Below are 15693 nucleotides of genomic sequence, written 5' to 3' on the forward strand. Positions count from 1 at the left end.
GTTTTGCCCTTTATGGATCATTCTTAGAAAAACTGGATTGCCGTTTGACACTTCGTCTTTGTTGTTATTCACAGTAAAAGTAATATTTGTATGTTAAACAAATTTGAGAGGCAAGAAAGAAGACCAGAAGGTATTGATGATCAATACCATCTCCGGCATACAAGAAACCCTAATATTTTGAAACACTTTAAACATTCTTCTGAGCCTTTTTTCGTGGAAACAGTTGTTGGGACTTGCTGATTTTTTTTTTCAGCACTACCAAACCTGGCATTCCTCAGGAGTTACTTAAGTCCAAAATATTGCAGTTGAGTTAAACTTTAACCAGCCTTAGTGGCTAGTTTATACATTGTAAATCTTTGTGGAGTACTTTGTATCAGCAAATACCACAAGCCCAGAATCCTGGAGCCTGCATTGCCTTTGTCATTCAGACACAACACTGAGTGTTTTCTTTCTCTAGCATTGCAGGCACGTTCCTTTGATTTGAAAGCTTTGCATATTACCCAAGGACTTCTGTATCTAAACTATGCTAAAGACACACAGAAAGGGAATGACCTCATGGATTTTGTCAGTTGGGCTTTGTGTTTAGCTAACTCCGGTGAGTCACAGTCTTGTGACCAGCCAGGCACCTTTCCAATCAGAGGCTGTTAAGATCGTTGACAACAGAACCTGTAGATATTTTGAAGAGGAGGTTTCAACAAGTGGCCTGCCTGCTTGCTTGGTTATACCAGGTTCCGTAGGGAAGTAAAAAAAAAAAAAAAAAAAAAAAAAAAAAAAGGTTCCTATTCCTGATGAATAACAAAACAGCAGCCAGGAGTTTGAAGTTAGTGAAGCTGACTCACTTCCTGGTTTCCAGATGAAAAGTTGTCCAAGAAATGACTCTCACAGGGAAATAATACTTCCTTCGGTTTACTACCTGTGTCTTTTTCAAGCAGGGGTGACTATCACACTGACCTGTCAGTACTTTGGTATGTTGAAAAGTTAAAATTTAATTATGAAATAATACTGTGCATTAAGAAGCAGCTCCTTCAGTCTGTAAGAATTGCTGACTTCAGATATACCCCAGAAAAAATGGCAGTGCTGCATAAGCATGCGCCCTGATGACTGACAATCTCCCCTCCCCCATTCTGCGAGGTATGCCATTAATGTGTGCTTTCCTTATTTGTTAATGTATTTGAAAAGCAACACTTAATTGTCAATAACGTCACTGTTAACCTGCAGCATTTTTATCTGAGAGTTTCAAGTGAGCGTGTGTGTGTGTGTGTGTGTGTGTGTGTGTGTGTGTGTGTGTTCTAAACCCAGGTCACATGGAGGATGAATGTAGACCAGGAAGACTGTGTTAGAGGAGGCTCAGAAGGGGGGTGCACTGGAGGGATACTCACCATTGGTATCTGGAGAGAGTAGAAACACACAAGGCTGTAGAATTTTCTGCAGTGTCATGCTGATCAACTGACTCAGCAGGAGCTACACACACAGGAAAGAGAGAGTGGATCTTCACTGCTGCCCCCAGAAGGACATTATGGGAAACCAGGAAACTTCTGCCTCCCTGACTTACTATATTCCCTTGGGTGTACTGGTCAGGAGACATTCCGAGAGCCAAACTTGTTGAGAGAAAAAATGTCTAATAAATTCCTTCGATAATCACCGAAGGTCACAATTTCTAAATGTAATGTGTGTTTGTTGTTATTTGTTTTGTTCTTTTGAGACGAGACAGTGTCTTACCCAGGAGTTATGTCTAGCTTAGAACACTCTACATGGACCAGGCTGAAATTCACAGAGATCTGTCGGATTGACGTCCCACCACCATAGTGAACCTAAACTCCATCTCAATAACACCTTATAAAACTGAGACTAGAACCCTATAAATAAGAGCTTCCGACTTCCCTTCCCCTCTAAAGCACTCCTTACTCCTCCTTGACTCTCTCCCCACTTGGTGTGCCTGTTTCTGAAGTTGCCTAGAATTCTAACAGTTGTACAATTCTTCCTATTGAGAAATCACAAATTGTGAAACATGTCAAATGGGGCACATTTAAAAATAACCGTCCTTCCTTCCTTCCTGCTGTTTAGGTAAAGCCACTTGCTTGTTTGGGGTTGCTAATGGGAATGAGTGAGTGTGTGTGATTCCCTCTAGAGCCAGCTTGTTTGCTCAGAGGGAAAATTCATGGAACAGGCAGCATTCCAGGACATTAGCCAACCAGTCTGCAAAAGGGCTGCAGTTGGGTCCTAGAACTATCTGCTATTAAGGCTGGAGAGGCAGCACGCCTGCGAGGCAGAGATCCTTTTACTAGATGTCAATTCAAGCTCTAATTAACTGGACCTGTTTTCTTTATTGTTGTGGTTTTTGAGAGAGTCGTTTCTGTAGCTCAGACTTACCTCAGTTTCACTATGTATCCTAGACTGTCCTCAATCTCCTAAATGTTGGGATTGTGACAGTGCATCCTCAAGCATGGCAACAGGACTTTTGTTGGTTGAGACAGGTTCCTATGTAGAGCAAAATGGCCTCAAACTCACAGTACAGGCCAGGATGACTTTGACCGTCTAAGCCATTTGCCTTTACCTCCCAAATTCCGAGATTACGGTACCATCATGCCTGGTTTATGCTGTGCTGTGGAGAGAACATAGGGCTTTGTAGATGTTGGGCAAGCATTCTACTGAGCTACATTCCTAACCTTCAACAAGACTTTTCATAAGCAATTCTTTCTTGCTCTTGGATTCTTGATAAAATGCCCATGATTTTTCTAGTCTGTGGAAATTCACGGGATTTTTTTTTTTTTTTTTAAAGAAAGTACTTCTGGAGTTAGAGAGATGACTCAGTGGTTTTAGTATTACTGCTATTCCAGAGGATCCAAGTGCAATTCTCAACTGACTAACTCCAGTTCCAAGGGGACCCAATATACATGTATGTATGTGTAATACACATATGTGTACATATAGTAAAAATGGTTTTAAAAATAAAATTAATAAAGTACTTCTATACTTAGCAATTGATTATACCAGTGGACCTGAATCTTAACATTCTGTTACAGGACAGTGGTTGAGGAGTAATTGCAAGAATAACAGAGCCCAGACTATGCTGCTTCTGGTTTCCATTAATGACTCCGAGGCCCAGTGGTATGGTTCTGCAGTTGGAATCTGAGGGTCTCATTGATCACCAGGGAAGGTAAGTAGCTGGGATCCCAGAAGAATGCTGGCCTTGTTTATCTCTCACAGGGCTGTTTATAAATTGGACACCTGTAATTAGATCTGTGTTACAGAGGGAACATTCAGGCGAGAGTGCATTAGAAGAAAAAAAAAAGTAGTCTCTTGATTAGCTTTGATGAGGATTCAAAATTCACACCCCGAGGTGCTCACCCCTATGTATCTGTAGCTGGAAATGAAGCCTTTCGGGAGGCAGCAAAATGAAGTTTAAATGTGGTTGTAAAAATGAAGCCTTGATCCAGTAGGACTTCACCAAAGGGCTCTCCTCCTTGTAACCAGAGGAAAGGCTGTGTGAGAAAGAGAAAGACCCTGTTAGCAACTTGACCCTGGATACAAACAACCTAGAACTTCTAGGAAATAAGGTTCTGTTGAGGTGACAAGCACAGGAGGCATTTCAGAGCCCTGGCACTCCCTTAGGGTGTTGGGTTCTGTACTTCCTTCCTCCCTAATAATGTACTTGACAGCATAACTGCTTTCACCTACAAGCATTCTGCATATACACCCCTCTCCAAACAATGCACCTAGCAAATTGAGAGTTTTTCAAAACAACACATGCATTTGACTCTACGACAGGGGTTCTCAACCTTCCTAATGCTGTGACCCTATAACACAGTTCCTCATGCTGTGGTGACCCCCAACCGTAAAAATTTCATTGCTACTTCATAAGTATAATTTTGCTACTTTAATGGATTGTAATGTAAATATTATTTGTGTTTTCTGATGGTCTTAAGTGACCCCTGTGAAAAGGTGATTTGACACCGCAGCCCCCCCCCCCCAAAGAGTCTCAACCCACAGGTTGAGAACCACTGTTAAACTTTCCATCTTTGAAAAATGATATGACTTTTTTTTTATTCGTGGTAGCAATCATATTTAGACAGTTTCTATTCAAGTATATTCCTGACATATCTGGGTACAAAGAACTGGTTTGGGTGCATGTGCAGCAAAGCAAATCTATGTCCTCTAGTACTTTTCTGGAGAAAATTATTCTGCGATTTATCATCTTATGCCTACACGTAATTGGGAATGCACATGATTTAAATGTGGGCATCATGGAAAGGGACATACACAGTAGAGAAATGATTATGTAATCTTCATTCAAAATAGGGAATCACTGAAACTGTATTTTTGGAAATCAGTTCTTCTTTCCCTCCAATCCCAAACAAAGAGACCCCGGATTGTATCTTGCTTGGGTCCTTAAGCATCTTTCCTTATATGGTTCCCAGTCAATCTTCACAGTTACCGGTCTTGAATTTATACTATTGCTTTGCACCAAATAAAATTACCTCGCTTTTTATAAAGTCTATTTTAACTCTTACTGCAAAGTTTTAGATAAGAGGCCAAGAACCTGAAAACACTAGGATCAGTTGCTGTCCTCCAGTAACAGAGTCATGCCGCTTGTGGTATTGTGTTATAGCATATCAGACTAAGATGACGTCTTCAATCCCTTAACAGGAGGGGGAAGAAAATCTCCTTCTTTCTTAAGGCTCTTGCCAATGCTGCTCTTTCTATGCCTGCTTGACTAGAAGCAGTTTGCAGTTAGAGCTAAGGATATATTGTTTACCTCTACTCTAAGTCTTAGCCAAATTACATGGATGAGTGACAGTTAGCCAGTCTGTACTGGAATGCTGAAAGACTTTGTTTCTGGTTTGATTTCAAAATCAGCAGGGAAAATAAGAATTATGCATAAAACCCTGGCTATTTTGAGATAGGTGAGCAGTGTTTATTTTTCTCTGGAATGCTCTAACTAATTATCTCAGATCTGACCTTCAACTTTCATATCAAGATAAAATGGAGTGCCGACCTTCGGATTCCACAGAGGGATCTCTTTAATTTCCCTCAAATAGAAGATGTTTATTAACCTATAATGCAAATCCCATTGAATTCTCTGATTCTTGACCAGCCTTCTTTGTTCTGCCCTCTCTAGTTTTAATAGTTTAATCTCTTCTTAGTAAAAATGGAAAAACAAAGCTATTGAACCAGAGGACTCCATCAGACTTTGACAGATCTCTTTTTCTCAGAAGAGAATAAATGTAAGGAAAGAAAGAAAATTCTTTTCCTGTGGCCTGAGATTTAATCTGTGATGGGGTTTTCAGGTCAAGGCAGTACTCATTAAGAGACTTGGGATATAGCTCACCTGGCAGAGTGCTGGCCTAACAAACCTGAACTCGGTTCAATTCCCAATGTGGAGTCAACCTATCCTTGTCTATTATTCTAGCACTTGGGAGGTGGAGGCAGGGGAATCTGAGTTTAAGGTTGTTTTGGTTGCAGAGTCTGAAGGCATTCTAGAATACATGGGATTTTGCTTTGAAATACAGAAAGGTAATTGTTTAAATATGATCAGAAAAATAGGTTATGTGGCCTAATAATGCAAGAGATTAACGTTTGTTAGTTGCGCTCCTTGAAAAGCTATGTCTATTGTAGAACAATTCAAAGGATTTTTAATTTCTATATTTAACCCCAAATGGCTAGGTCTGTTTAAATTAAGGTTATTCCTGAAAGCAATTGAATCACGAATTACTGTTACTACTAAACTATAAAAGCATGTGCTAATTCACACTATGCACATGGACATTTTATGCTGATTCAACATTCATGTTCAGAAATTTATCATGCATAGTGTTATCCACTGTGATGTGAATTTTGCAAAGATATTTATTTTGTTTTTGTTATTATTTTTCTAAGCCATAACATGGGATTGAAAAAGCTTAAGGTAACCTCGTCTCACGAAACTGAGGACATTGACCTGGTCTCTGAAAGCAATGGCAAGAAGACAAGAAGACATATATTATGTGGGCTGGGTTGCAGCTCAGTTTGCAGAGAACTTAATCAACAGCCATGAAGCCCTGGGTTCCACACCCAAGTATCAAAGCCTGGGCCCAGGGCTTATTCCTATAATCCCAGCACTTGGGAAATGAAGGCAGGAGGTTCAAGATTTCAATGCTGTAGATGGAAAGAGGCAATTCTTGCCTAGTGGCTGTCGTCCAGAAAAGGACACACATGCAGAATAGTCGACTGATTATATCTGCCTAGACAGAGTAATCAGCCCTTAATAATCCTACATCACTAAGGTCTGTCAGATGACTCTGGGCCAGAAGGCTGAAGATTTGATGCTCCAACGTTCGGTAGTATAGGGGCTTTTCAGGTGTTCAGCGGTCTCTATAAATTGGCTAAGTTTTAGACGCTATGTTTAGTGCTTCCCATAACTTCAGTTAACTCAGTCATTCTGGATTTCTGACGGAGTTGAAGACCTATAGTCTTATAGCCAATCCTGGCTATTTACTTTGAGAGAAAAGATCTGAGTAGATAGTTTTCAGCTGACATTTATTCTAAAGCCAAAAAAAAAAAAAAAAAAAAAAAGCCAGGATAAAAAGTAAGTGTTTTAGTTAGAAGAGATGACAGAGGTGTTCTGGTTAGTCAACAAAATGATGGACTGGGTATTAGGACTATCTTGCACCTTACTGGTACAATTAGGAATAAGTATGCATTAATTGTATTTTGAGAGAAAAGTTTTACTTTAACAGGAAGAGTGATATGTAGGAGGAGCTAAGTGGGAAGGAGTACTGAGAGGAAGAGATGGAGTAAGGAGAGAAGATGAAGAAGAGGAGAAGCTAGGTGATGAGAGAGAGAAAGAGAGAGGGGGCATGGAGGCAGATGTTCACATGTCTCCACCAGTCAAAGATAGTTTTTATATCTAAGTTGGGTATTGGGTTATGATTCTGATTGAGCATTACCAAACTTATAAATCCTTTGATTAACATTTAAAAGAATTGTATAAAAGCAAAAAGGAAAGGGGGGCATGGGACAGGGGTTTTCTAAGGAGGGGAAATGGGGAAAGGGGATGGCATCTTAAATGTAAATAAAATATAAAATAAAATAAAAAAAAGATTTCAATGCTGGTTTGGGTTACATAGTGAGTTTGAGACCAGCTTGGGCTACAAACAAGAAGAAACGAAAGAAAAAAGAAGAAAAAGAAGAGAAAGAGGCACAAACACATAGACTCACAACACACACACACACAAAGAGAGACAGAGACAGAGACATATACACAACACACACACACACACAAACACACACAGAGAGACAGAGAGACAGAGACAGACAGACAGGAGGAAGAAAGAGAAAAATAAATGGTCTATGCTCTGGGTAATTTTGTCCAATTCTTTCTTCCTCAGCAAAAGAAATTTGAAATAATCATTTAAAAAATAAAAAAACCAGTAACAGTTTGGGTTGTTTATTTTAGTAATTGCTTAGGAAACTTTAGCCATAAAACTTCATTCTATTGAAATTACTCTGCATTTAACATAATTGGCAGTGCATTCAGCTGCAAGGTGCCGAGAGCACAGCTCATATATGAACACAAACACAAACTCATACACAAAGGAAGAATTGGAAATGGATACAAGTCTTTACAAATAGCTTCTCAAATACATCCATCTCCTGTTCATGGTTTGAATGGACTGTATCTGCATGCACACACACACAAACACACACACACACACACACACACACACACACACACACACACACGAGAACACACACATGCACACATGCAAGCAGGCACTGAAAGGACAAAACAGAAAACCTGAAGATACATGCCAAATTATTGGGCATTGCTGGTTTAAGTAATTCATTTTGAAAGTAGCATACATCAGCTTTGCAGTGTTGATTTACGAGATGAATTGCAAGATGGCCACTGCGATCACATGGAGGAAGCAGTCAAAATTGCTAGTGTGTACCGGAGACTTGGCTCAGCAGTTAAGAGCATTAGGATTCTTGCAGAGTACACGAGTTCTGCTCCAAGCACAAAGGGAGGCTCCCAACCACAACTAACTCCATCCTTAGGGATTACACTTCTGCTTCTCACTCTGTGAACACTTTGCACCCATTCAAAATCTCACATGCTCTCATACACATACATATAAGAATTTCCAGAAAATCTTAAAAACTACTTGCCATTTCTACTTTATTATTTTTAATTGTAGAACATACATGCATAAACATAGCTTGTTAACAAGGGAAAACAGTAGAGGGCACACACATACATGTGCACACACATATGGGCATACACACATATTATACATTGGAGTTATGCTTTAAATGTAAATTTCAGCAAACACAAATAATGATATTTATTAAAATACCAAAACACATATTACCAAAACTATAAATAAATAACAAAAGGCTGAATTCTTTCAAACATGTCAAATGTATGAGCATTTAAGGAATATGGAAGCTTGAGACGATAGGCCAATGGGTAAAAACCCATCCCAAGTGGGCACGAGAATGTGAACACCCACGTTAAAAGTCTGGGTGCAGCAGTACACAGTTGTCAGTTCATTATTGGTGAAGTGTAGACAGAAAGAGCCCTGAAACTCCCTGGGTAGACATTCTAGCCAATTGATGAGCACTATGTTCAGGGAGAGACCATGTCTCAAAATATAAAATACATAAGAGATGACTCAGTGTTTAAGAGTACATACTACGAGTGATTGGGTGCAGAGCTGGCTCCCTAGGACTGGAAATGGGCTGCTTGACAGGAATATGACATTGGCCAAGAACGAGGAAATGGGCTTCAGGCAGGAATCTGACATTAGGCTAGAACAAAGAAGTAATTTCAGGCAGAAATCTAAATATTAGGCTAGAATAAAGAAGTAATTTCAGACACGAATCTAAATTTTAGGCTAGAATAAGGAAGTAGTCTTCAGACATGAAAATGACTTTGGGTTAGGACAGGGAAGTTGGCTCAGATATTTTGGTCATCTTGATAAGCCCTTAGAAACAGTGATCACGTGAGTGTTCACAAAATTTTGTTTATTGTCTTGCTTGTTCTCTGACTATTTGTGTTTATTGTCTTGCTTGTTCCTTGACTATTTGCATCTATTGTATTTCTAGTTCTTCAAACTAGAACTGACCTTAATACTTGGATGTAATTAAAATAGTCTAAAAGCAAAAAGGAGGAGTGGGGATGGGATAGGGGGTTTGTAGGGAGGGGAAATTGGGAAAGGGGATGACATCTGAAATGTAAATAAATAAAATATCAAAAAAAAAAAAGAGTATATACTGCTCTTCTGCAGGACCAAAAATTGGCCCCCAGCTCCAGGAGGATCTGAAGCCTCTGGTCTCCAGAATCTTCTCTCATCTGCATCCCCATTATACAAGTTTAAAGTATACTTTAGGGTGGAAAATGACTGAGGAAGATTCCTGACATAGACCTCTGGCCTCTCGGTGCCTGTGAGTACATGTGTGTACATACATGTGCATAGGAACATGTACATAAACACTCAGACAAAAATAGAAAAAAAATCAGGAATTAATATAGGACTTTGGATAATTTCTCAGATGGATGAATCTTCCGTTCAAGGTCATGAATGAGAGGGAACAGTACGGTAATGATGACGCTAGTTATGCAATTGACCTTTGACATTCACTGGGCATCTACCGTGTGCCATGCATAACAATAAGTACTTCTCATTCAATGCTTTATGAGAAATTTTCCTTTTTATTTCACACTGATCTTATACATATGGGAATAGCATGACAGCAATGAACACACCTCTTGATTTGTACAACCACACAGTGCTGGGAAGTGATGGGGGTTGGATTTGACCTCTGGCTCCCTAGCCAACCCTTAACAAGGAGAATGGCAGGTGAATTCACTGTTTTCATGCACTATGAACAAAAATCATTCTTAGATTGAAAAGATTTAATTTTTACCATTGTTATGATTCTAACTTAACCTAGATTTGCAGAAGACCCAAGGGAATATATTAACAGAAAATTCTTTTAATGACTGAAGATCTGAAGAAAAAAGGAAAGAGGGCTATGCATGATATTAACTACCTGATAAACCCAACTATACTGTCTTATATGTTTGTGTGTGCTTTGGTTTCTTTTCCCCTCCCAGCAGCTATAAAGGGAATTGGTTGAAGAATTTTTAATAATTTATATTAACTGTAAATAGCTATAGAGAAGTTTAAGTTTATGTTCAAGATCATAGATAAGAAAAATAAAACATGGAGATTTAACATACATGCAGTAAGTTCTAGAGGCCATGTTCTCAGTCACTGTGTCTCTCTCTGCCCACCTTTCTGTGGTTCCTGTGCAGGAGCCTGTAAGAAGAGATGGGTCTATGTACAGACTGATCTTTCTGACATGTGTGGTCATGTGCCTGCAGTGTGTTTCGGCACTCCTAATGGTGTTTCTGTGAAGTAGTCATGACAGTGTCCCCTTCATGGATGAAGCTTCTGAAATCCAGGTTGATAGTGTTTGTGATTCTCCTGGAGGAGAAAGCTACTGGGATTTGATGGCAGAGATTCTAAAATGGCACAACACTCTATATTGGGATAATATTTTCAGCTCTGAGTGTATTTAATAAAATTCTTATGAAGTTTTAGGAAAGAAATTGCTCTATCCAACTTATTACATAAATGCACCCAGTCCCAGCCCTATGTACAATAAACTCATGCTGATTTTAAGAAAACAGCCATGCCTGGTCTGTTTCTAAACCTCCTCTATTATTTCCAACCTTTTAAGCATCCTCTTGGTACTTACAAGCCACTGTGCTATTGCTATTCGGCTTTCAAGTTTCCAATTCTAAGAATCATCCATTGATTACCCGTATGGGAAATGAGGCAGTATTATCTATTTGCCCTCACGTTTCTGTAATGATGTCCTCCACATGTTTTTTTAAAATTCTGCTCATTATTCCCTAGGCAGTTACAGTTGTTTCTCTATCACTTAGCTTTCCAGTGTCTGTCAACACTGAATCTCTAAGCTCCCCTCTGGTTGGTTTGTCTTCTTTTGATATGTTCAATCATATTAAACACTCTAGTATTGCTCACCTTCCCAAGGACAAGCTCTTATTGCTTCTACATTGTGCCATTGTTTCTCTAGCTTTCTGCAGGAGCTTTTGCTGGAGTGGAACTTTTATCATTACCATCAGGAGAGAACCCTACGTCTCTATGTGCCATTCATGTCTGTATTTAAGCTGTCTTTACTTTTGCTTCATTCCTGCAGCCTGGTGGAGCCTACCTGTGCAAGTCTGAACTCTCAAGGAGGCAGAATCCAAGACATTTATCTAAAGAAGTACCTGCAAGAAAACATAGACCAGAGATTCTGAGTGTATATGAGATGGAGACACAGGTGTGGTCCTGAGAGAATGAGGAAAGAAGGAAGGGCAGCTAGAAGGAGGGGAAGAGAGAGAGAGAGAGAGAGAGAGAGAGAGAGAGAGAGAGAGAGAGAGAGAGAGAGAGTTAGCCCCCTGCTTTGGCTGAGAGCAGCCTCTCTATTAACACAGTGGTAAAGGTGTTTGATGTGCAGAGCTCTAGCTGCAGGCTGTTGCAGATCTGAAGGTTCTCTTCTACTGCTGTTTATGGCTCCCACTTGCTTCCCATGATCTAAGACAACTCACCCTGGATGATGTAGTGAAATGAAACAAATGTTGTAGATACCATGATGTAATAATAGGCTATTATGTAAGATTTACTTGACAACAAACACTACTAAATGACATTCTACACAGTAACTGAGATGGCCACTAGGTGACTTATGGGAGGGTAGCACATACAGAATGGATATGTTGAACAGGATTGAATGGACATCAGCTACACAACATAAACAATCAAAAATTATGAATCATATGATTTGGACAGTTTTCATTTAATGCTATTAAAAACGAAGAAAGTGAAACTGTGGATTAGGGGATGTAATGTAGAATTAGACATATTTCTTTAGCTTGGAGGTGAAGAAACTCATTTAATGTTATTCTTAATTTAACAACACCTGAGTTTCAACACAGTTCTGACTAGTGTCAAAGTACCTGGGACATTCATCTATAAAAATGAAGACAATCCTTCTAGGAGTAGACAGATACATACCCAGCCCAGGCTGGCTTTGAGCTCTCTACCCTCATATCTCAGCCTCCTGAAAGCTGAGGAGGCAAGCATGTCACCAAACCATCCAAGCCTGTTCTTATCCCTTTTCTCTAAGAGGTTTATAAAATAATTGTGGCTCAAATAACAAAGACACACTTTCCTCTGCAAAATTTCTCACTAGTTTTGTTAAAAATTTGTAGCATAAATAAATTGAATTTATTTAAAATAACTAAGTGCACAGAATTGAGTATTTTTAAGGTACTAAAATGTATTCATTTGTATTTTGTCTTTCTATATAATACATCATACACACACACTTGCACACACACACATTTGCACATACATATACATATTTGTGCTGTCTTGCTTTTAGATTAAAAGACTTTTCAAAGTCTCCTTTATAAACGATAAAATTGTCTTTATTTCTTACTATGGTTTCATTATACACAAAGAAAAGCTAAGAAAGACTCACTGGATAGCATATGAAACACTACATTTATGTTATACGTAAAGAAAAATGTCTTAGAAATCAATATAAGTTGTCATAGCCCATTATTTTCCACTATGATATGGCACAGTATAAAACAAACAATTGAAATATAAATCCAGTTTTAATAAACACTGTCTGAAATTTAGCTTGTGCTTTGTTTCTCCTACTTGCATAAGGATTAGAGTATTCTTAGCTTTATTTGAGAATTGAAAACAGCCATCTAAAATTAATAATTCAGCGGCTAATATAGCAGTAGTTATGACTGATTGTATCAGTAGTATACATCCCATGTATACATCCCATGGCAAGTTTGATTAAATACTTGACACATGTCAAGAAAATTACAGAAAATTTCAATCCCAGGCCAACTATATGTTCCTTGTGTACAATCATCTGGACACTCTTCAGTGTCTTCCAACCTTCAGGGTGCATGAATTAATTGTATTTGTTTGAGTTATGGTCTGCAGAGTATTATTTGTGGTAGCTGGTGATTAATCTGTGGAATGTTAATACTGGTTAAGAAAAAGAGAAATGAAGTGTGAGCCTGAAGTTAGAAACCCAAATGTCTTGTGTGATTAATTAATCTGAACACATTTCCTAAGGAGGAAATGCCCAGTTTCATTATATCTTTGGAATTCCAAACTATGTGATTACATTTCATTCCTTTAAATTTTTTCTATACTTTTGATAAATGTATATTCAATATCTTAGAGTTTCTTTTCCCTTCTTATACCCCATTCTCAAAGTGGCTGCATCATTAAAGAAAATGAACTTCTCCCACTCTACAACCATTAGTAGACAATAGCCACTCAGGAAAGGATGGAACACTGAAGAACCCAATCTCATGTAGATATCCATAGCTGCTGGGTGTTCATGATTGCAACATCAATGTCATACCTCCACCTCAGTGTCAACATTTTCTGATACTCTCCTCCAACCTCCAGCTCTTAAACTCTCTCTTCTATGGGTCTTCAGGATGTACATCTGAGCTAGATGCCATTTATTCTCAACTCTTTGACCAGAGAGAAGCCTCAGTATTAATTACTGATCTTGGCAAAAAGGAGCTTCTTTGTTCTCGACTGGGAGTGGACACAGTCTATGGGTATGAACATTAATAATCACATGGTGATTCGACAATGTGTCCATTTAGGAAAACAAAGACAATATGCTATTCCTTGGGCTGACCTTCCTAGCCATAGGCTTTTGATGAGCTTTATAGTATGTGATTATATTTATCATCCAATTGAAAACAAGAACAAGACATTTTAGATATGCACACATGCAGAGATCTGTCTTCATGATATTTCATGCAACGCAGTTTTCGATATGAGACGTTTGGCATCACCCTTCTCCTCTAATTGCAGCACTCTATAATTTTGTTGTACATTCATTCACAACTCACTCTCCCCTATGCCCACTCTTCTTGAAACAATGAATTCTTATGTAGTGGAAGTGGCACTAATTCTTCTCGCTTTCATAAGAATATAAAGTATGCGTCAAAATTCCATTCACAAATGTCCTCGGCACAGGTGTTCTGGGTCTTACAAGAATTTAAGTCCTCATATCTGCCTCGCCCTCATCACCCATATTAACTCCAATGGAATATCTAGAGCTATTGGCACAACATTGGAGCCCCCAGCCTTCCCAGGGAGTAAGATTCCGGATCCCATTCCTTCTCTTTTACCGGACATTGCACTGACAACAGTTGATATCTGAAGCCTGCTGTTTGATGGATGGGAGTGCATCTGCTTTGCTGCCTTCTATCTCTGTGAAGACAGTCTAAGGGGGATCATTCTATACCTTTGCCGTTTCTTATCGATGTCAACCAATGGACACTAAGCAACCATTCCCTCCATGGTCTAATATCCATTCCAAGATGGCAGGCCATATTAAGTACAAATCCTGAAGAATTTTGTATTATCGTCATTGACTACTAGTAATTTTAACTTTAAGCGACAGTATTTGATATATGATTACGATTTTAGTACAAATTGCCACTGCTCTCCAAGGAGCATTTCTTAGGCTGAAATCTTAGTATGTTTAACAAATTTATTTGTTCTAATGGCCTATAACATCATGATTTAAAAACATTATTTCCCAGGTCTCTTTGAGAACTGGCTGTAACTGAGATTATTTTTATAATGGACTCTTCATATAATGTACTTCTTAAAAGCTAAGAGATATTAGCACTTCATTTTGCATGTTGAGTGACATTTTTAGCTTGGTATTAATAACTTAGTGTTATAATAAAAATAATAATAGTAAGGATTTAAAAATCCATTACAAATCTCCTTAAGCCCAGGTGAACTCATTAACTCTTAGATAAAAGAAATTGAAAGTAAAAGAAAAAAAGGGACATGATTTTATTCTAGCAAATATCATACCTTTGAGGAGGGAATTATCCGTTCCTAAAGACCTAGTGTATTTTGTGTTAAGGTGGCCAGTTTATACATGCTGTTAGATTTTTTAAGGAAAGGAAAACAAAAACCAAAACTTTCATAGTACTTTCTTTCTTTCAATATAGGAACATGAAAGTAAGTGGCCATGATTTTTGCCTTTGTCATCTTGGGAACATAGAATGAGTAAAAAGAAGAAAAAAATCATTAAAGGCACAATCAAGGCAAAGCATAGATAGAAACTGAGATTTTCAAACAACTTGAGCCTTGTTAACAGGCTATATCATGTTTATTACCTAGACTGTGAGCATCTCACACAGGGAGAGCTCTATGGATTCAAGCCAGCCACTTGTGGGATTCAGGGGTGCATTCTGAAATACAGACTTTACTAGACATTGGGGTTGAGTTGTGCCTACTGTATATGCTAAAGTCCCAATTTTAGAATGTCAGAATGTGACCAAATACAGAAAAGGGGTGTTCCTTTAGAAGATTATTTCAAAATGAGATCATTAGGCAAACTCTTCTCCAAATGTCTGATAGTTCTATACGTCAGAAGAGTAAATCATAGGCATGTACGTAAGGAAGATGGAGACAATACATCTGTAGGCCATGGAATGCTGACATTCACAAGTCAAATTTCAGAAGCAAAGAAAGTGCCTAGAACTCAATCTTCATAACCCCAGAAAAAACTAACTCCAGTGGGCACCTTGTTCTGACTCTTAACATTCAGGAATGTGTG

The 15693-nt window shown here is 38.6% G+C and overlaps 1 long non-coding RNA gene across 1 annotated transcript; it reads left to right on the forward strand.

Moving 5' to 3' along the window:
- Positions 1-2293: 2293 nt before the first annotated feature.
- On the forward strand, positions 2294-6552 carry LOC143443208 (uncharacterized). The gene is made up of 3 exons (XR_013111974.1): positions 2294-2896; positions 3024-3157; positions 5878-6552. It is a non-coding gene; the product is annotated as an uncharacterized LOC143443208 (long non-coding RNA).
- Positions 6553-15693: the final 9141 nt, after the last annotated feature.

This window comes from Arvicanthis niloticus, chromosome 8 (assembly GCF_011762505.2).
Source record: "Arvicanthis niloticus isolate mArvNil1 chromosome 8, mArvNil1.pat.X, whole genome shotgun sequence".
Lineage (NCBI taxonomy): Eukaryota > Metazoa > Chordata > Mammalia > Rodentia > Muridae > Arvicanthis > Arvicanthis niloticus.